This window comes from Aotus nancymaae, unplaced genomic scaffold, assembly GCF_030222135.1.
Source record: "Aotus nancymaae isolate 86718 unplaced genomic scaffold, 86718_ANA_hifiasm-v0.15.2.pri h1tg000089l, whole genome shotgun sequence".
In the NCBI taxonomy this organism is placed as follows: Eukaryota; Metazoa; Chordata; class Mammalia; order Primates; family Aotidae; genus Aotus; species Aotus nancymaae.
In genome coordinates this window covers 4008560-4031515 of record NW_026988504.1, presented here as the reverse complement: position 1 = coordinate 4031515, position 22956 = coordinate 4008560, and the positions used below count along the sequence as shown (strand labels likewise).

The following is a 22956-nucleotide window of genomic DNA, read 5'->3' as shown; positions in this document are numbered from 1 at the left end:
TCTGGGCGGTGTTCTGTGGCCCCTTGCAGCCACATTTCCCCCTGCATGTGTCCAGAAAGCTGAGCTTTGGGCTCAGAAAGCTCACAGGATGGCAGTGCCCACCAGAGATGGCTGTGAGCCCCTCCTTCCTGTCCCCTCGCATATGGCCTTGCATGTGGACTGGGCTGGCCCTGCCCTGGGCACATGGGCAGCTCCTAGAGGGCAGAGGCTCAGCCCCACCTGTTATGTCCAGGTGGCCAGTATGGTGCAGATGCCCAAATACTGGCTGTGGGGCTGAATAGAGAATGAAGAGGTGGCCTAGCGAGGGGTGGGCTGCTCTTTAGGGAGGACAGCTGAGAAAGAAGCAGTTTCCTCTGGATGCTGTGCCCTCCGGCCCCAGTCTGGAGGGTCTGAGAAGACAGTGGTGAATCTCCCGGGCTGCGCCTCCGGGGTGTGGAGGTGTGGGTCTGCTACCTTTTCCTGCATGCCCTGGGGACCTGCCCATATGGCCAGTGTCTGCCTTGAGCAAGCTGCCTATCTCCTGGATCCTCTAAATTCCGGGGTGGCCACTCCATCACCCTCTCTAGAGAAATGAGCTCACAGGCAAGACCTCTGTCAAGTTAAGTTCCATGGTTTCTGTTCTAAAAATCCATACTTGGAGTGCACACGGGGCAACAGCAGACCACACACACAGCTGCATGTGTATCTGCGCACACACGACACACACAATCCCCCACACAGCTGCATGTGTATCTGCACACACACGACACACACAACCCCCCACACAGTTGCATGTGTATCTGCACACACACACACACACACGACCCCCCCACACAGCTGCATGTGTATCTGCACACACACACACACACACACACGACCCCCCACACAGCTGCATGTGTATCTGCACACACACACACACGACCCCCCACACAGCTGCATGTGTATCTGCACACACACACACACACGACCTCCCGCACAGCTGCATGTGTATCTGCACACACACACACACACACGACCCCCCGCACAGCTGCATGTGTATCTGCACACACACACACACACACGACCCCCCGCACAGCTGCATGTGTATCTGCACACACATAAACACACGACCCCCCCACACAGCTGCATGTGTATCTGCATACACACACACACGACCCCCCGCACAGCTGCATGTGTATCTGCACACACACACACACGACCCCCCCCCACAGCTGCATGTGTATCTGCACACACACACACACACGACCCCCACACACAGCTGCATGTGTATCTGCACACACACACACACACGACCCCCCCACACACAGCTGCATGTGTATCTGCACACACACATACGACACACACGACCCCCCCACACAGCTGCATGTGTATCTGCACACACACACACACGACCCCCCATAAAGCTGCATGTGTATCTGCACACACACACACACACACGACCCCCCCACACAGTTGCATATGTATCTGCATACACACACACACACGACCCCCCCACACAGCTGCATGTATATCTGCACACACACACACACACAACCCCCCCACACACAGCTGCATGTATATCTGCACACACACGACACACACGACCCCCCACACACAGCTGCATGTATATCTGCACACACACACACACACACAACCCCCCACACACAGCTGCATGTATATCTGCACACACACAACACACACGACCCCCCACACACAGCTGTATGTGTATCTGCACACACACACACACGACCCCCCCCACACAGCTGCATGTGTATCTGGATACACACGACACACACGACCCCCCCACACAGCTGCACATATATCTGGATACACACATGCACGGACGCCCTGATATCCCCTGCACACACACACAGCTGCATAGCATACATGGTCACACGCACACCTCTGCATGCAGACCCTTTCCCTAGAAAGGTACCAATGTGGCAGCCCCACTGGGGCGACCCCCAGTGGACAGAACACTTCCATACACGCCCTGGAGGTCTCAGCTGGTGCCTACAGACCCCAGCACGGAGACCCGACCCTGAACCTGGGCCAGGCGGTGACATTTGCCGCACATTCTGCCCGCAGCCCTCCAGGCCGGTGGCGTGAGACGTGGCAGGATGCCGCATGTCTGGTCAGAACGCCAGCAGTCATGAATAAATAATGATGGAGGAGGAGAAGCGGGGCCGGGGTGCAGGACGCTCCCCCACCAAGGGGTTCTGGGGAAGGGATTCTGTGGCCTGGGCAGCTGTCCTGGGCCAGCGACGCATTCCAAACTCAGCTGCTCTGCGGCAGCGTCCCTTACCCCAGCACAGCGATAAAGCAAACAACACTTTCAATAATTCAGCAGCAGGAGAGGGGACTTAGGAAGGGAAAATCCACCTCAGCATCGAGAGAGGGGCCAAGAGGAACAAGGCGAGGGTGTGTCTAGTGGGGGGCAGAGAGAGACAGCAGAAGGGAAGATGTGGCACGCCGAGGGAAGGCCCCGCGAACACTGCCCCCCGCACGCCTCGCCCACTCTCTGCGTGTGTCCCGATCGAAAGAGCCTCTGGGCAGATTCTTCTTCCCAAACAGTAACATACGGTGGCCACTGAGGCAGGACTGCCAGCAAGAGCCTGGAGTCACCTGGCCCCTCCCCTCCCAGGACGCAGGAAATTCCTCTGCAGCCTCCCCACCGTGGACGCCTCCAAGGACCAAGGACAGGGAATTCAGGGGGCCCACCCCCTGGCTGCCAGCCGTCACCTTCAGAAGTTCTTCTTTTGAACAGCCTGAAATTTGTCTCCCCCAGACTCCCCTTGCTGATCTTAGTTCTACCATCCGAGGCCACAGGCATCGCGCGGCCTTCCTCCTCCGCGGGCATCGCGCGGCCTTCCTCCTCCGCGGGCATCGCGCGGCCTTCCTCCTCCGCGGGCCAGGTTGGCTCTTGAGCTTTCCAAGACAGACCAATCAGCCGTTTCCTGGTCTGGGCACACAGAGCTGGTCCCTGGGGCCGTTTCCCTTAGGGTGCGTTTGGACGTCCACCTCATCTTGTCCACTTGGCTGTGAAATATCCCCTGGCTCATAGTTGGAAACTCCAGGGTGAACTTAACATTCCAGGTGGCTCTGAGGTCCAGGGATCCCCTCCAGGGATTGGGAGCGGACCTCACCCCTGCCACCTAAACAGAAGCAGCTTTGGACGGCAGCCACTTATCCGTGGAGTCACCATCCATCCAGGTTTCCGGGGACATGACTGGTTTATACCGTAATTATTAACAGTGCTCCAGTTTGGAGGATACGTACTCTGGTCACTCTAATTGTCCTGAACTTGTGATCAATGGCAGCCCCTAAGTCTTCTTCCTCCCGTACTCATCCAACTAGTGTTTTTGGAATTAAGAGCCAGAGTTTACATTTGGACTTGTTACATTTAGTTAATTTCACCTCTGGCACTATCCAGCAGACTTCCTCTCATCAGCAGATGGATTACAATTTGATCATCATGCCTACTAAAGGTTTACATAAGCCACTGGTAAAAGGCGTGACTAAGATGGGGTTGAGAACGGAGACTTGTGGCACGCCGTTAGAGACACCCCAGGAGCCAGTGCCCTTTGACCATTCGCACGTCACCTCCGAGAAACACGCCCCTACCGTCCAGTCCTCAATGAAAGGAGACCAGCAAGTCCATAGCCCACGTGGTGCGCACAGTCAGCCTCTCTTCCCTTTTGGAAAGTTCGGCCATCTCCCAGTCTCAAGCTCCCTCCCCAGGCATCACTCGCTGGCCAGCCCCCTCCCTAGCACTGCTCTTCCCTCCTTCCATTTTTTTTTTTTTTTGAGACAGGGTCTCACTCTGTCACTCGGGCTGGAGTGGCAGTGGTACCATCTTGGCTGACTGCAACCTCCACCTCCCCCTCCCGGGATCAAGAGATTCTCATGTCTCAGGCTCCCAAGTAGCTGGGATTACAAGCATGCACCGACACACCTGGCTAATTTTAGTATTTTTAGTAGGGGCAGGGTTTCACCATGTTGTCTAGGCTGGTCTCGAACTCCTGACCTCAAGTGATCTGCCTGCCTCGGCCTCCCAAAGGGCTAGGATTAAAGGTGTGAGCCACGCGTCCGGCCCCTGGATCAATTCTGTAAGTGCTCAGCTGGGTGCTTGGTTGCTGGATTGACTCTGGAACTCCTTGTAGCCAAGGGAAGTGTGAGTCTGTGCCTTCAGGACCCATGGACCCCAGCTGGGCAGGGGGCTGCTGGGCAGAGCCAGAGGGGCTACCGGGTCCCTTCTGCCTCATCAACAAGTCCACAAATGTGTGTGGGGTGCCAACTGCAGGCTGGGCCCTGTTCCACACCAGGGACCCAGCTTTCAACCAAACAGGCCAACCTTCCTGCCCTCCTGTGCTTTATCCTGTACCGGGGAGGAGGATCAACAAACATAATTAATTAGAAAATTGCCTTGCATGTCAAAGGGTGATAGTGGCGAGGGAAGTAGGATGGGGGTCTGGGAGGGCAGAGCAGGGGGCTGCAGTGTTCAGCCAGGTGGTCAGGGTGGGCGTAACTGATGAGGTGATGTTCAGGCCCATCTGGATGAGCCCAAAGAAGGGGCTCTCAGGCTCTCTAGGGAGAATATTCCAGCAAAAAGAATGCCCCTGGCAGAAGTCATTTCACATCATGGGGATGTGTCTAGTTATTCAGGGAACCAGCGAGGTGGTCCATGGGCTGGAGTAATGAGAGTGAGCAGGCAGCAGTGGGAGAGGTGGTCAGATCATAGGAGGTCTTATATGGGAGGGTACTGTGAGGACTTTGGCCTTTCTCCAAGAGAAGTAGGAGTCACAGGAGGATTTGGAGCAGAGGAGGAGCATGGTCCAACTTGGGGTTTTGCAGTTCTAGTGTCACCCCCAGCAGCACATTCCCTGAGCAAGAGGTGGGCCAGGTGTCTAAAGATGGACCTCACGACCATCTCTGCTCGGCCTGAGGGTTTTGTGAGGGCTGCTGTTCACGGAGAGGTGGGGGTGGCTTCCTGGCCTGATTAGCAGTCGCCTGCTATCTATCCTTCCCACCGTGGCCAAGAGAATGCAAGGGGTCTGTGACTGCACCCAGCGTGCCCTGGGCATCACCCTGCAGGGTAGAGGGAGCCTGGGATGTGGCAACACTCAGACCTGAGCTCAAATTCCAGACCAGCTGCTGTCCTGCTGGGCAGCTTTGAGGAGATTACTTAACATCTCTGAGCCTCCGTTCCCTTTTTGGTAGAGTGGGGATAGCAACATCTACCTTTCTGGGGTGACTATGGGGGTTTAGCAAACACCAAGGGGGAGGGTCTGGCACACAGGTATTGGATAAAAAAGTCGCCACTAATCAAGGGACATGGGCATTTGCAGGTATGTGAGTTAGGAAAGAGGGAACTCGAGGCTGGCAAATTTCTCCACCAGTGTGAGACTGGATAAGGACAGATTCCGGCTCTGCCAGGTTGCTCGGGAGACTCTGGGACCTGCCAGGCCTGGGGGAACCCACTGAGCATTCTGGGCAGTGACCTCTCGCTCTGGCCTGCACGGAGCATCTGCAGAAGCGGCAGAAGGCTGCGGTGCTCCCAACCCCGCCTCGCTCCCTCCTCCCCTCTCCCTCTAACTCATCTGCAAGCGCCAGCCAGTTGGCAGGCTGGACACCCAGCAGAGGAGCCATGGAGACTTCTTGCTGGCTTTGGCCGAGACCACCAGTTCTGTGTGCCGGGTCCCCAGAGGCTCATTCCAGCAGAGGAGGAAGAAAGTAAGCCCCGAGAGACCCAGCGAAGTGGCGGTAAGCCGGGGAAATATCCGCAGAGGCAGGCTGGGCCTCAGTTTCCGAGTGGTTTCTCCTTTTCCTCCAGGGCTGGTGTCCTTTAATCCCATAGACCAGACGCAGGTGCCCCCATGGATGTCGGAAATCCAGCCCACCCTGGGAGGGGTGAGTACTGTTTGAGCCTGAGCCCCTTCAGGGCAGGGGCTGTGTTCGGCTCCTCTTTGCGTCTCAAGCACGTCATGTGTGCTCACGAGAGGAACAGGTCACTCGTGCCACTGGAGGACTCTGCCATCGAGAAGGATTCAGCACGGGGCCTGGCTCACGGTCGCCTGTCTGGGGCTGGCAGCATGGGGAGGCTGACTGGCGGGGGCTACTCTCTGCTCTAGGCTTGTAACTGGACACATGAGATGGCTGAGAGGCAAAGCGCTCAGGGAGGCCCCGACCAGCCCCAGGGACGCAGGCAGGTGGCCTTTGTGTCCAGCGAGGTGGGGGGAATCCAGGGCAGGGGAAGTTGTGCTCGGGGCCTCTGTGTTGGACACGCCGAGGCCAGCGAGGTCCTGAATTGTAGCCATCACCGTGCAGGTCCTCCGCTTTGCTTAGCAGGGAGCAGATAGGTAATGCAGCTTTTCAGACACCATCAGGGATCACACCCGCCTTGTTTGTGGACCTCCCCCTCCCCCTGTGAATCCCCCTGAGAGACAAGGGGCCTGGCAGTCGGCATCAGTGCAAGGCCTGCAGGGGCAGAAGGACCCAGGTGTGGGCAGCCGGGCCGGCCTGGGGCTCATGTCTTCCCTGCCCTTCCTCCATCACAGGGAGCTGGGCCTGCTCCTCCTCCTAAGCCGCTCACAGGCCTCTCTTGTCGCCTGTTCTGTCTTAAGTGGGATTGTGTCAAGGGCTCACTATCTTGCCTGTCCTCCCTGGCCCTGTCTGTGGGCTCTCTGCGTTCCCTCTGGCCTGGGCCTTGGCAAAGCTGTCCGCTCCGGAGCAGGCGGGGCGGCCATGAAGGCTGGGAGAGGTGTATGTCCTGCTCTCTGCACCGTGACGCCTCCCGCTCCCCGAAAACCAGGGAGAAATTACTCTGCCCAAGCGGAACACGCCCGGACAAGCCTCCTCTCCAGCTGTAATTAATACTCCAGGGAGAACACAGGCGCGGGGTTTTTATACTTCCGCACAAACACACGCGCACACACAGCCTTCTTTCTGTTGTCCTCCGATCCCATCTCAAATGTTTAATGCCCTGCTGCTTTCATGGGTAGCACAAAGCCACCCAGCTGGATACATCCAGAAAGCCAAGGGAGACACCAGGGACCCTCTTCCGGGTCTGCGATGCAGAACCTGAGAGTTTGGGAGCTGATTTGCCAGCAAGCAGTGCCCACGCTGCATCCCTGATGTGGAGCAAAGCAGCTTTGGCCTTCTCAGAGTCAGGCATGGCCGAGAGTTTGCGTTAACCCTTCTTGGTCAACACTCTGGGGCATCTCTCTATTTCCCCCACCACAGAAGCTGTACTGATGCACCAGTCCAAACACATGCGTGTGCACACCAAGCGCTCCTGCCACCTGACGCGTATTACAGAACCCTCTGGTGAGGCAGGAGCTGTGCAGTCCCATGAAGCTGGGACGCTAGCAGCTCTGACAGTGGAAATGGTCTCAAAGGACAGGAGCGGACCAGGCGCGGTGGCTCACGCCTGTGATCCCAGCTCTTTGCGAGGTCTGAGGTGGGCAAATCACTTGAGGTCAGGAGTTCAAGAACAGCCTTGCCAACATGGTGAAACCCCATCTCTATTAAAAATACAAAAAATTAGCTGGGCCTGGTGGTGTGTGCCTGTAATCCCAGCTATTTGGGAGGCTAAGGCAGGAGAATGGCTTGAACTCGGTAGGCAGAGGTTGCAGTGAGCCGAGATCGCACCATTGCACTACTGAGTGAGTGAGACTCTGCCTTAACAAAAACCAAAACAAAACAAGGACAGGGCTGGGTATGTTGGCTCTCGCCTGTAATCCCAGCGCGTTGGGAGGCTGAGGCAGGAGGATCACCTGAGGTCAGGAGTTTGACACCAGCCTGACCAATACGGCAAAATCCCATTTCTACTAAAAATACAAAAATTAGCTGGGTATGGTGGTGCATGCCTGTAATCCCAGCTATTCAAGAGGCTGAGGCAGGAGAATCTCTTGAACCCTGGAGGCGGAGGTTGCAGTGAGTTGAGATGGTGCCACTACACTCCAGCCTGGGTGACAAAGCGAGACTCCATCTCAAAAAAAAAAGAAAAGAAAAAAAGAAGAAAGGGAGGAGAGCTCGTGTGAGTCCTCTGTGTCTTCCACTGGTCAGAGAGCTCCTCTGGGGTGGCATGAGGAGGCACAGGTGGGGATGGGCTCAGAAATTCAAGCCTATGACATCCGCAGTCTCCTACAGGGAGCCTCGACCTCTCCAGGGAGATTCTCAGTGTGAAAAGAAGCCTGAACAACGAGGGCTGTGGCCTTGCCTTGGCCACTTCCAACGCAGGCCTGGGCAAATGCCTGACCCATCCTAAGCCTCAGTTTCCTCATCTGTAGAATGGGGACACCAGCGCTGCTCCTGTCTTCCAAATAGGCCTATTGCAAGGATGACATGGGATGGCAGGTGTCACTTGCAGTGACCTGTGTCCAAGCTCTTTGTCAGCGGGAGATGCTGTGTCCAGATAAAGGATTGGGTGTCCCTGAGCCAGCTGAGGCAGGTGCAGGGATCATGATTTGGAACACCGAGCCCGCTTAGCTTCCCATGGGTCCTCTGCAGCTATTCTCACTGGGGGCAAGGAGGGTGCCCCTGGAGGCACAGTGGCACGTGGTGAGAGGGAGGCTGGTCGGTTTGCTGGGGGTCTCTAGATTCCCTTCTCCCTGGTTTTCTGACATTCCCCTCCACCCAATCTTTGAGAGTTGGAGGTATTGTTTCTCTCTCTCTTTCTCTCCTTATTCTTTTTTTTTTTGAGATGGAGTCTCGCTGTGTCACCCAGGCTGGAGTGCAGTGGCACGGTCTCGGCTCACTGTAACCACTGCCTCTGGGTTCAAACGATTCTCTTACCTTAGCCTCCCAAGTTGTTAGGATTACAGGCATGTACCACCACGCCTGGCTAATTTTTTGTATTTTTAGTAGAGTTGGGGTTTCACCATGTTGGCCAGGCTGGTCTCGATCTCCTGACCTTGAGATCTGCCCACCTTGGCCTCCCAAAGTGCTGGGATTACAGATGTGAGCTATGGTGCCCAACTCTCCTTATTCTTTACAATCAAAATTTTTCTGAGAAGAAACGCCATGAAGGTCTCTTGCTAAGCCTTTCCAGAGCTACGTCCTGGCTCCTGCCGAGCGCTCCCCGTTGAGGAGAGGAGGCTCTTCTCAAGGCCTGGGAAGCAAAGGTGTCTCTACACTAGGACTGTGTGTCCCAGGCCCACGAGTGCTTCTGACAGCCCTGCACGCTCGCTCCTTCCCCCCCCGCAGGGGACTGAGGACAAGGGCCAGGCCCAGCCTGAGTACGTGGCTGGATGTGTTCCAGCAGCCGGGCAGTTACTGCGGAGATGGATCTGGTGTGACGTAGAAAAACGTTCTGCTTCTGGTCAAGATGGAGAAATGGGGACTGATGTCCCTGCCTCCTAGAACAATAACAAGCTGAAGAATAGTTTTCAAGACACTGAACAAGACACCGTGAAGTGCAGCGACCCCCAGCGCTGGTCACGGAGGGGTGGCACGATCGTCCCAGCCGTCTGGAGGAAGTTTTCAGGCCACGGTGCAGGGACCGCACGTGAAGCCTCATGTACTCCCCGAGTTGAGGAGACAGAGCTGAGAGGTGGGGAGACGAGGTGGCTGGAGTTGTAAGACAGAGCACTGGGGAGAAGGAGCTGGACGGAGAAAGAGCTCTACGGATACTCAGAGGGTCCCACTGAGCACTCAGCTGAGCACTGATCAGCACAAGCTCGGGAGGAAACCACCCAAGGCTGAGGCAAGAACTCCCTGGAGGGACGAGGGACCAGGGACCCAGCGCTCAGCACCCTCACAGGGCCAGGAGTAGCTCAGTCCTCACTAGTCGGATTGGACCAGGAACCCTTTACTGTTCATGGGGCACTGGGTAGAGAATGCAGAATCTTGCCTTAGTATCAGGAATAATCAGACCTAGAATAAATACAGCCCCGGGCACAATATTAACAAAGATTGCCTTTGTTAACACAATCATTTATGTAGAAAACCTGATGCAATTGACACAAAATCTACTAGAACTAGTAAATGGATTTAGCAAGGCTGCAGGACACAAGATGAACGTATAAAAAATCTGTTTTATTTCTATACACTAACAATAATCAATCAGAAATGGAAAGAAAAATGTCATTTTAAGAAGCACTAAAATACGAATGACATTGGCAATAAATCTAAGAAAAGATGTGCAAAATCCATACACTGAAAACCACAAATCATGGACGAGAGAAATTAAAGAAGTTCTAAATAAATGGAGAGAAAGACCTTGTTTATGAGTCGGAGGGTCCAGTATTGTTAAGGTGTCAGTGATGAATGTATTAGTCCATTCTCATTCGGCTATGAAGAAATACTCAGTAATACTGAGTAATTTATAAAGGAAAGAGGTTTAACTGACTCACAGTTCCACAGAGCTGGGGAGGCCTCAGGAAATTTACAATCATGACGGGGTTTCACCTCTTTACGGGGCGGCAGGAGAGGGAATGAGTCCAAGCACGGGAAATGCCAGACACTTATAAAACCATCAGATCTCATGAGACTCACTCACGATCACCAGAACAGCATGGGGAAAACTGCCCCCATGATCCAACTACCTCCACCCGGCCCTGCCCTTGACACTGGGGATTACAGTTCAAGGTGAGATTAGGGTGGAGAATGGATCGAAACCGTATCAGTCCCTCAAACTTACAGATTCAGTACAATCCTGATCAAAATCCCAGCTGGCCTTTTTTTTTTCTTAGAAATTCACACACTAATTCTAAGATTCACAAGGAAATATAAGGGGCCTAGAAGAGCCCATACAACTTTGAAAAAGAAGGACGAAGAACAGGAAGATTACCTGATTTCAAGACTTACTATGAAGCCATAGCAATCCCTGTAATAGCTGTGGAAGGACTGGTGTCAACACAGACCAGTAGATCCAAGAAACAGAATATCAAGCCCAGAAACAGACTCACATACACTGACAACTGATTTTTGATAAGACTACAGGGATAATTCAATGGGAGAAAGGATGATCTTTTTATTTTTATTTTATTTATTTATTTATTTATTTTTCTTTTTTGAGATGGAGTTTTGCTCTTGTTACCCAGGCTGGAGTGCAATGGCGCGATCTTGGCTCACCGCAACCTCCGCCTCCTGGGTTCAGGCAATTCTCCTGCCTCAGCCTCCTGAGTAGCTGGGACTATAGGCACATGCCACCATGCCCAGCTAATTTTTGTATTTTTAGTAGAGATGGGGTTTCACCATGTTGACCAGGATGGTCTCGATCTCTTGACCTCGTGATCCACCCGCCTCGGCCTCCCAAAGTGCTGGGATTACAGGCGTGAGCCACCGCACCCGGCCCAAGGATGATCTTTTTAATAAGTGATAGTGAAATCATTGGACGTCCACATGCAGAAAATTAAACTTCAATCCACAGCTTGCCCCGTGCGAAAGCTAATTAGAGATGAATCGTAGAATGAAATGTAAAACCTGAAACCATAGAGCATCTAGGAGAAAGCATAGGAGACAAGAGAATCTCCTTACGTGTTAGCAAAGACGACATAATAAATGCCAAGTAACCCCGTGAATAGATTCTCAACATCATTAGTCACTAGGGAAATATAAACTAAACCCACAGTGAGCTGCCACTACCCACCTAGTCAAACGGCTCAGGTTGTAAAGACTGGCAACACCACGGGCCGAGGAGGATGAAGAACTGCCGTTCTCACCCGTGGCTGGTGGGAACGCAGAGTCGTGCAGCCACTCTGGAAAACAGTTTGGCACTTACTTCCGGAGTCAAAATACACTTACCTTGGGATCCAGCCATTTCACCCACGAGAAAAGAAAGAATATATCCATGCACAGACTTGCACACACATACTCCCAGCAGCTTTATTGGCAACAGTCCCAGAAGAGAAGCAGCCCAGATGTCCTCCAAAGAGTGAATGGGTAAACGCCCCGTAGCCCAATCCCGGTGTGAAATACTACTCAGCCAGAACAAGGAAGAAAGTATTTACAGGCACGACAGCAGAGAGGAACGCAGAATAACTACGAGGAGTGAAAGAAGCCAAGGAAAAAATGACTGGAGATGCTACGATCTATTTATATAAAACTCCGGAAAATAGCAAATGTTCTACAGTGGCAAGAAGCAGAGTCCGTGTTTGCCTCGTAAGAGGGGATTGGGTTGGGTGTGAGGAAGAGATGAGGAGGGGCACAGGGTGCTGGTTGGGGGTGGTGAATATGTCCACTATCTTGATTGTGGTGATGGAGTCATGGGTATCCACACATATCAAAGCTTATCAAATTGCACACTCTGTGAAGTTTATCATACGCCCATCGGACTTCAGTAAAGCTATTTAAAAAATAAACATGCAAAAATCCAAGTTTATAGGGCCAGGCAAATTGCCACATCAATACTTAGAGTGCAAATAGATTCTTTCTTTTCTTTTCTAATGGAGTCTTGCTCTGTTGCCCAGGCTGGAATGCAGTGGTGCAATCTTGGCTCACTGCAACCTCTGCCTCCCGGGTTCAAGCGATTCTCATGCCTCAACCTCCCGAGTAGCTGGGATTACAAGGGCCTGCCACCATGCCCAGCTAAATTTTTGTATTTTTAGTAGAGAAGGGGTTTCACTATATTGGCCAGGCTGGTCTTGAACTACTGACCTCAGGTGATCCGCCTGCCTTGGCCTCCCAAAGTGCCGGGATTACAGGCGTGAGCCACCACACCCGGCCCCACAAATGGAAACTTTATTCTACAAATGACTCACCTGGAGGCTCCTTCTGATGCTTTCCTGTAAAATAGATTCTGTTTACAGTGGTGGCATCTCAGGAGGCAGCTGTGTGAAGGCTGCTGCCCTCCTCCCGGTGAACACTTGGGAGAGCCTGTGAAGCCAGGCCCGGTGCCACTCCTATCTCCTCCCACAGAGAGCTGCATCTAACTCGACAGACATGGGGCGGCCAGTCGGTAGAAGGGACCCTGTTACACACACCCACCGCAGGAAGCCTGAAGCCATGTGAGGGGGACCCCTGGGCTCTGTCTCTTTGTCCTCTCCCACAGCCCTGAGTGGCCCCCAGAGGTGACCGGCTTTTAGGACAGAAGGACCTGGCTCAGCTCTAGCCCCAGGCCATTTGCTCAGTGCACACTTCCAAGCCAAGGGTGGGCTTAGGGCAAACGCAGTACAAAAAGATTGCCAGACTTTTCTAGTTTGGGCTGAAGATTTCCTACTCCTTTAACCCTGATAGCTCTTCTTTCTGGTCCTGATTTTTGAAAAACGCTATGCTGGCCTTGTGCACGCACCACCCAAAACCCGGGAGCTAGCAGAAGAGAGGCCACCTGAGGGCCAAGGGCGGCAGATACATGGCAAACCTGCATTTTCTAATTCTGCTCACAATAAATACACATTACGGATGGTTTCCAGCTTAGGATGGTTTGACTTACGATTGACTCACAATTTTTCAACTTCATGTTCGTTGGGTTTTTTGGGGGCATTCGATGCATTTTTTTTTTTTTTTGGAGATGGAGTCTTGCTGTGTTCCTCAGGCTGGAGAGCAATGGTGTGATCTTGGCTTATAGAAACTCTGCCTCCCAGGTTCAAGCAATTCTCCTGCCTCAGCCTCCCGAGTAGCTGGGATTACAGGCACAGGCCACCACACCCGGCTAAGGCTAAGTTTCGCATTTTTAGTAGAGACGGGGTTTCACCTTGTTGGCCAGGCGGGTCTCCAACTCCTGACCTCAGTTGATCCACCCACCTCAGCCTTCTAAGGTGCTGGGATTACAGGCGTGAGCCACTGTGCCTGGCCTGCATTTTCTAATTTTATTCACAATAAATATACATTACAGGTGGTCTTCGACTTACCACAGTTGGACTAACGATTGACTTACACTTTTTTGACTTTATGTTTGTTGGGTTTATTAGGGGCATTAAATGCATTTTTTTTTTTGAGAGAGTCTCATTCTGTCACCCCGGCTAGAGTGCAGTGGTGAAATCTCAGCTCACCGTAACCTCCGGAGTTCAAGTGACTCTCCTGCCTCAGCCTCCTGAGTAGCCGGGGTTATAGGTGCATGCCACTATGTACAGCTAATTTGTGTATTTTTAGTAGAGATGGGGTTTCATCACATTGGCCAGGCAGGTCTTGAACTCCTGACCTTGGGTGATCTGCCTGCCTTGGCCTCCCAAAGTGCTGGGATTACAGGCATGAGCCACTGCTCCTGGCCCATTAAATGCATTTTCGACTTACAATATTTTCACCTTACAATGGGTTTACCAGGACGTAGCCCCATCAAAAGTTGAGAAGCATCGTACTTTTATAATAATCCCCCCAAAGTAAAACTCTGCAAGTGAATCCGAGGAGGGGTTCAGCCGCAGGTGGGTAGTCGGGGTTGGGGGTACGGAGCAAAGGACTGACAGGCTCAGGCGGTAGCAACGAGTCCCCCAGCGAGGGTCGACACTGGGAACTGAGCTGATCTCTGAAGCCCCTTCCCCGAGGAGACCGGGCCACGCAGGTGAGTCAGATCACCCTGGGCCAGCGAGCTGGGGCTGCCTGAGGGATGGGTGGCCATGCACCTGGGGTTGGGGACCTCGGGCTGGGGGAGGGAAGGGATCAGGAAGGACGCGATACTGCTTCACGGGCCAGCCAGAATCGCCTAAAAACAATCGTCCTCCATCCTTATCCCATTCATCCATTTCCCTTTCAGCCCCTCTGCGCCCCAGCCCTGCCTTCCCAGCACATGTTGGGGTCGCCTGTGGGGGACATGAGAGAAGATGACACAGAGGTGCTAAATGGCGCCCAGCCCTCCCTCTGCAGCCCCCAAACTCTTCCTCCCTCCGGTGGCCGGGAAACCCCAGAAACTCCCGGCTTTCATTATCAGCAGCTCCCGAGATGTTCAACATGCTCATATCTGTCAAAAACTATTCAGGAAAAATAGAGAAAGTCTTTATACCTTTTATTCAGCCAATTTTCCCCGAGGCACTCTGGGCTCTCTAAGAAAAGAAAAAGAGAGAAAGGAGAGAGAATCACAATCAATGCTGTCATCTTGCATCTGGTCGCTGGCGATGCTGTTTGCTTATCGACTAGGGAAGCCTGGAGGCGGAAGCATCATCTCCCCGGGAGTCCGAGGAAACCTGCCCAGGTTAACCTCCGGCTGCCATCTGCATCTCAACCATGGCTGGGAGGCGGCGTTTATGTAACAGGCAGAGATAAAGCAAAACAGGGCACCGTGGACCGGCCGCCCAGACTCATTTTCTCTGACTCTGGGATGTTCTTTTTTTCCCCCCATCTTTCTTTCCTGTGCCTCAAACTCCAAGCAATCCCTTTCCCCTTCTCCTAGCATCCCCCCAACCTGGTTTTGAGGTTGTCCACAAATGCAGGCCCTGTGGCTTGTCCACAGATGCAGGCCCCGTGGCTTGTTGATGGTGATGATTAGCCCCACACTGGGTTTCCTCTACCACGCTGCGGGGATTTGCTTCCTCCTCCAGTTGCAGGGTGGGGGTCACTTTGAGTGTGATCACCGCATGCACATTCATTTTATTTATTTGTTTGTTTTTGGAGACAGGGTCTTGCTCTATCGCCAGGCTGGAGTATAACGGTGAGATCTTGGCTCACTGCAACCTCTGCCTCCCGGGTTCAAGCGATTCTGGCGCCTCAGCTGCCCGAGTAGCTGGGACTACAGGTGTGCACCACCATGCCCAGCTAATTTTTTGTATTTTTGATAGAGATGGGGTCTTGCCATGGGACTCAGTGCGGTCCGAGTGTGTCACCTGCGGCTGACCCCCTCCTCGGATTCACTTGCAGAGTTTTACTTTGAGGAGATTATTATAAAAGTACGATGCTTCTTAACTTTTGATGGGGCTACGTCCTGGTAAACCCATTGTAAGGTGAAAATATTATAAGTCAAAAATACATTTAATGGGCCAGGAGCAGTGGCTCGAGCCTGTAATCCCAGCACTTTGGGAGGCCGAGGCGGGCAGATCACCTGAGGTCAGGAGTTCAAGACCAGCCCGGCCAATGTGATGAAGCCCCGTCTCTACTAAAAATACAAAAATCAGCTGGACGTAGTGGCATGCACCTATAACTCCTCAACCTGGACATTCATTTTAATATCATTAAAGAAAAGCCATTGAGCGAATTCTAAACCCCACCAAACATAATTCTAGAGGCAGTCGCTGTGTTACTGTGTATCAGTGATGAGGACAGACTGGCAGGGAACACACTGACTCACTCTGTCGTCCGGGACCCGGGGCCAGGGTATCTGCTCCTGCCCAAAGTCACAGAGCTAGCTCCCGGGGGCGTGGGACTGCACACATGTGCCGGGCCACCTCCCTTTTCTCAGTAGGTCACTGAGGAGTTTGGAAACGAAGGGCTATGTGTACGGCGTGCTTTAAACAAAGATTTTCTTCCTTCATTTGTCCATGTACATGACTTGCACATTTTCTAACTGTGGTAAAATACACATCATATAAAATGTACAGTTTTCACCATTTTCAAACGTACAGTTCAGTGGTATTGAGTACGTTCACACCGCTGTCATTCCCCACCGCTCTGATGCCTGAACCGTTTCACTCCCCGAAAAGGGAAACCTAGCCCTGTTAAGACGCCACTCCCTGTCCCCAGCCTCCTGTGCATTTGTGTATGCGTGCATATTTCTTCTTCTTCTTTTTTTTTTTTTAAGATGGGGTTTCACCATGTTGGTCGGGCTGGTCTTGAACTCCCGACCTCAGGTGATCCACCCGCCTTGGCCTCCAAAGTGCTTGGATTACAGGCTGAGCCACCGCGCCCAGCCTTATTTCTTTAAGCTTAGTGTAAGAAGTAAAAGCAAGTGAAAAGCTTCTGGAATTGAAAGACGGTCAGACTCAGCCTCTTTCTTGAGATCTAGAAAAACCACCACCACTATCCTCATCCACATCACTGTAAAGAGCTAACCACGGTGATTTAACCTGCACGTTTTATGAACCAGGCACTTCCTGTATGTTGTTTTATTCTGCCCTCCCGACAACTCTAGCAGGCAGATCCCGGGTTCCTGGGATGACAGGCACGTGCCACTGCAGCTGGCACACTTCTTACTCTTCCCATTCTTCAGATAAAGAAACCAAGGCCCCAGCTGGTGAAGCAACCGCAGCCACAGTGACTGGGTCAGCCGACCCGTCCCCAAGAGCAGGTTCCCCGATCTCCGCCACCCCCACCCCCACCGCCACCCCGTCTCATCCACAGGTGGGAAGGAGAATGAACGTGGCTGCAGAACACCGATCTGCACAGGGCCTGGCTTCCCTGCTGGAGTCTGTGCAGATCACAACGGCAGTACTGGGTATGTCACAGGTGGGTCCCTCCCAGCAGAATCAGGGAGGACTGTGGGCAGAGGAGCAGCTGACCTTGAACTGGGCACTGGGCAGGCCATTTCCAAGGTGGCCCTGTGAGCTCCTGTTCTCCTCCCCGGGAAAATGGAAAAGGCAACTTCTGGCCCATGGAGCTATTTCCACACACAGCTCACAAAGCGACACTGAGAAGGGCAGGGGTAATGGGAAGACACTGCCAACGAGTCACTTCGAAAGGAAATGCGTCACCCGAGCGGCTTTCACCAACTGCTGCCTTGTTGATTTGGGGCATTTTCTTTTTCTTTTTTTGAGATGGAGTCTCGCTCTGTCACCAGACTACAGTGCAATGGCACGATCTCAGCTCACTGCAACCTCCGCCTCCCTGGTTCAAGTGATTCTCCTGCCTCAGCCTCCCAAGTAGCTGGGATCACAGGCGTCCGCCACTACAACTGGCTAATTTTTGTTTTGTCAGTGGAGACGATATTTCACCATGTTGGCCAGGCTGGTCTCGAACTCCTGACCTCAGGTGATCCACCCGCCTCGGCCTCCCAAAGTTCTGGGAATACAGGCATGAGCCACCTCGCCCAGCAGCATTTTTTTTATTGGTGATTTCTTTTCTTGAGGTGAGTTGTGCTTCCAACTCAATACAATTTGGTTCCATTGAATCCAGCCCCACTGAACAAACCCACAGCCGGGCATTCGGATGTGGAGCCAGGACCTGAGCGCTGGAAGGGTCGTCTGCGGCTCTGCTGGAGGCAGGACCAGGCCTGCGGGCTGAGAAGGCGAAGCAGGACTAAGCCAGGCATTCGGGATTTCACCTGTCCTCCTGAATGCCTCGTGTCTCCTGACCTTTCTGCTCCACTGGCCCAGGCTCTGTGCCCAAGCCCTCAGATTTCCTCCCAGCACAAGAACAACTTTCAGCCCTGGAATTCCCAGTCTTTGGGCCACATCAGCCCAGATGGGAGCTGGCAGAGCGCCCTGTCCACCCCACCTCCCCTGCCTCTGCAAGTCCTTCTCTTCCTAGAGATCCCTGACATCCCTTGAGTTCTCTTAAACACGTCTCACGCTTGCGAGCATCTTTATTTGGTCAAAGTGCAACACGTCCTACGTGCACTGCGTGAACCCAGGGGCTGGGCCCCATTTCCATCACCAAAGAGTCTCCATTTTTGAAAGCTCCAGAACTAGAGGGTGGTCAAAGAGCCGGCCAAGCTTGATGCCTCAACAACGGGTCCAACCTGTCTCCCTGGCGCTTCGGCCAGGAGCTCCCCCAGCCCAGCTTCGTCCTCCATCCTTTCACAGAACCTCCAGGTTATGGAGTTCCCTGCGCCTCCCCAGAGGCCCTTGTGTGTGGAAAGGAAGGTGGTCTCCGTGCGGGGCAGCCCACATTTTGGGAGACCACTCTGGTGGTGGTCTGGCTGCCCGTCCCTGGGACGGCGCCTGGCTTCGTGTTTCTGAGATGAATGTCAGCCCCTCTCCTCTTCTATGCTCTCAGCATTTTCTATCTCTCCGGCCCCTGCCCCACCTGCCCACTCCTGGGGTCGGGGGAAGGAGGAAGCCCTCGGGCTGGGCCTTTCGGATGCCATCCCACCGCGTGCTCCCAGGGTCAGGAAACACGCAGCTGAGTCTCAGTCTCGCTGTTAGCAAACACTGCTCTCAGCTGCTCAGCAGGATAATCAATTATGTTAATTTTTGCCTCGTGAATCAGGTTCCTGGAGGAACACAGGCATCAGCACAGTGGCGCCGACTTCCCCCAGTGCACCTGCAGTCACGCCCTCAGCAAAGTCCAAACAGAGAGAGCAAGACCCACCAGCCAGGCTCAGACTGTTTCCGCACTCCCAGCGCACTCCCCGACTGCCCAATCCCCCAGGAGAGGGTGGGTGCTGCACGGTTCCACGCTCTTCCCGGGGAGCAACATGGGCTGTGGATGGGGTGGGCGCCCAACGTGGAGCCCCTGGTCTGCCTTCCCACCACACTGTGAAGCCCCCATGGGCAGAGACCATATCTTAGAGGTCCCAGTGTCCCCAGACACTGGTGTGGGGCCACCACAGATGGGAGACAGTGGGTGTTTGCTGCGTGAATGAACAAAAGGAATGAACTTGCAAAGGTGAGTGTTCTCTTCCGAGTGATCCCTGACATCCCTTGAGTTCTCTTAAACACGTCTCACGCCTGCGAGCATCTTTATTTGGTCAAAGTGCAACACGTCCTACCTGCACTGCGTGAACCCAGGGGCTGGGCCTCTGCCTCCAGAGGTTAGAACTGGACCCCTGTTTTTTTTTTTTTTTTTTGAGACGGATTTTCGCTCTTGTTACCCAGGCTGGAGTGCAATGGCGCGATCTCGGCTCACCGCAACCTCCGCCTCCTGGGTTCAGGCAATTCTCCTGCCTCAGCCTCCTGAGTAGCTGGGATTACAGTCACGCGTCACCATGCCCAGCTAATTTTTTATATTTTTAGTAGAGACGGGGTTTCACCACGTTGACCAGGATGGTCTCGATCTCTTGACCTCGTGATCCACCCACCTTGGCCTCCCAAAGTGTTGGGATTACAGGCGTGAGCCACTGCGCCCGGCCCTTTTTTTTTTTTTGAGACAGAGTTTTGCTTTTGTTGCTCAGGCTGGAGCACAATGGCACGGTCTCAGCTCACTGCAACCTCTGTCTGCCAAGTTCAAGCAATTCTCCTGCCTCAGCCTCCCGAGTAGTAGGGATTATAGGCATGTGCCACCATACCTGGCTAATTTTTTTTTGTATTTTTAGTAGATATGGGGTTTCACCATGTTGGCTGGGCTAGTCTTGACCTCCTGACCTCAGGTGATCCACCTGCCTCAGCCTCCCAAAGTACTGGGATTACAAGCGTGAGCCACCGCACCCAGCCTGGCCTTCTGTTTTGAAGCATGGGATCGGATCCTTTAAGAGTGATATTTGCTCCTGGGGAATCCCAGCCATGGCTGTGCATCTATCCACCCGGAGTTCTCCCTCCCTGTCCCATCGCTCCTTTAGGCCCCTTATTCCACCTGGCTCACAGCTCAGCCTCCCGCCTTCCCACCAGTTCCTCCAAAGATGAGGTCCTTGTGGGCTTTTCCCTGCAATTCTCCTCCAGGACATGTGATTCCGTCTTTATTTAACTCCGTCCAAACGACAGAGGTCTCCCACCTCCCACAGACTTTAACCCTAGCTATCCATAAAATATTTCATTCTTCAGAAATTAAACCGGGGCTTGCTTGTGTGGCCCTTGAAATGAAAAGCACAAGTGTCCATTAGTAAAACTCATTGTTAGTGAATCAGCGAGACAACTGGCCAGAAAAAAACCCTCATGCAGAACTCAGACCACTCCCACTAATCGGTGGCTCTTCAGCTTCACGGTCACCCATACATCCCTTCTCTCCCCAGTTAGGTGCGAGTTACTTGATTCTGGGGAAGGTCTAGAAAGGCACAAAGCAAGTGGAACATGGATTTCTGCCTGGCTGTGTCCTGGCTCTTTGATAAAGTCAATTTATTAACAGTGGCCATCATGTCTTTTATTTAATGAGCATCTACTATGTGTCAGACACTGAATATAATCATTGATGTAAAGTCAGCCTCATCAGGGACACATTCTTACCCTTGATTCCAAGATGAGAAAAGGGATGCTCTGATGCTTTCTGATGCTTCTCCTGGTCTGTTTCACCTTGTTTTTTAAATTTTTCAATTAAAAAAATTTTGGGGCCAGGCGCGGTGGCTCACGCCTGTAATCCCAGCACTTTGGGAGGCAGAGGTGGGTGGATTGCCTGAGGTCAGGAGTTCGAGACTAGCCTGACCAACATAGTGAAACCCCGTCTCTACTAAAAATACAAAAAGTTAGCCGGGCGTGGTAGCGGGCGCCTGTGATCCCAGCTACTCGGCAGGCTGAGGCAGGAGAATCACTTGAACCTGGGAGGCGGAGGTTGTGATGAGCCGAGATTGCGCCATTGCAGTCCAGCCTGGGCAACAAGAGTGAGACTCTGTCTCAAAAAAAAAAAAATCTTTTTTGGAGCAGGGTCTCGCTCTGTTGCCCAGGCTGGAGTGAAGTGCCACAATCATAGCTCGCTGCAGCCTCGATCTCCTGGGCTCAAGTCATTTTCCAGCCTCAGCCTCCCAAATAGCTGAGATCACAGTCATGCACCAACATGCCTGGCTGGCTATCTATCTATCATCTATCACTATTTTTTTGGTAGAGATGGGGTATCTCAGTATGGTGCCCAGGTTGGTCTTGAACTCCTGGCCTCAAGTGATCCTCCCACCTTGACCTTCCAAAGTGCTGGGGCTACAGGTGTGAACCACGGCACTCAGCCTGTTTCACTCTAACTAGGTAAAGCCCTCTGTATAACGCCATCTTGCACTTCTGGGGAGTTGGTATGTGGAGATTCCATCATTTTGGGATGCCTGCACCTCTTCTTAACTCTCCTGGAAAGGATGACTGAATCAGCCACAAATGATGGCTGGGAAGGGGGCAGAGAACAGAGGGACCTGTCCTGTTGCCAGGGTTAGGACAGCTGACCCAACTGATTCTGGCGTGGAAGGTGCTGAGGAAGATCACTGTGACCACATGAGACTGTCTGTGCGGGAGGAAGCTTGAATGTCTGAAGCAGGGAGATGGTTTCTGTCTCTTCGGCTGCCATGATAATACCATAGACTGGGGCCTCAAACAACAGAAATGTCTTTCCCCCAGTTCTGGAGGCTGGAAGTCTGTGATTAGGGAGCAGTGTGCTCAGGTGCTGGTGAGGGCTCTCTTCCTGGCTTGCAGACGGCCGCCTTCTCACTGTGTCTCCATATGGCAAGGAGGCAGCGTGAAACCAGGCTCCCTGGTGTCCCTTCTTTTAAGGGCACTAGTCCCATTGCACAAGGGACCCTCCCTCATGACCTGATCTAACCCTAATCACCTCCCAAAGTCCTGGTCTCCAGATACCATCCCTCAGAGGTTAGGGCTCCCACATAGGTATTTTAGGGGGTGACTGACATTCAGTCCAGCACACACAGTTTCCGCATATTCACTCTATTCTCTCCTTTTCTTCCTTCCATGTTTTCCTAAATGTGCAGTGACGGTGCCTGGACCTAGTTTGTGGTCAGAGTAGATTTACTGGGCATTGTGCGAGTTCCCACAGCAGAGGCATTGGTGCCAGGAAAGGCCTCGGGAGCTCTGGTTCCCAGCGTGCTGCTGCTGGTGGCGGGGTGCCACCTGGGGAGTATCGGGGAGGGTCCTCCGGGCAGCTCTGAGACACTGCCCGTGCACCGCTGTCTTGTTGTGTTAATTCGGATTTTATGAGACGATCTGCTTGTGCTCATTCCCTAAGGGGACCTGGAGGTGAAGGTGCAATTTTATCAATAAAAAATCAACTGTGTGTGGCTTCAACCTGGCTTGTGATGATGGTGATGATGGCGATCAGAGCAGGAGAGACACATCCATTTAATGTGAGGAAAGGGGAGGGGAGGGAGGCTAGGGGAGGGGAGCCTCAGGCAGGAGAGGGCAGGGGAGGGGATCTGGCTTATGGCTCTGAGCCATCATTAGGGAGACCAGGGAGTTCTAGCAGGTTCTGGCCATCACAGTGGCCCCTGGAGTGGCTTTGGGCTCTGAGCACACAGCCCATACTTAGGCCCGTGGGAAGGGCCACCCCCTTACTGGGCCTCCACAGGGCAGCAGGGCAGGGGTTAGGGTTACATGCTGTGCTCAGAGCAGCTTGGCCTCCTCTCCAAAGAAGCCCGGCCAGGGCTTGGAAGCAACCTGCCTGCAGTCCCACCTTCGA

The 22956-nt window shown here is 53.2% G+C and overlaps 1 protein-coding gene across 10 annotated transcripts in view; it reads right to left on the bottom strand.

Moving 5' to 3' along the window:
• Positions 1 to 22956, bottom strand: part of RBFOX3 (RNA binding fox-1 homolog 3) — a 527173-nt gene that overhangs the window by 131082 nt on the left and 373135 nt on the right. For 9 of the 10 annotated variants that reach the window (XM_012453562.3, XM_064369725.1, XM_064369723.1 and 6 more), the window contains exon 4: positions 14837 to 14876. The exons of the other annotated variant lie outside the window; for it this stretch is intronic. The gene's annotated coding sequence lies outside the window, so the exon portion shown is untranslated. The remainder of the gene's footprint in view (positions 1 to 14836; positions 14877 to 22956) is intronic. 10 annotated transcript variants of the gene reach the window in all.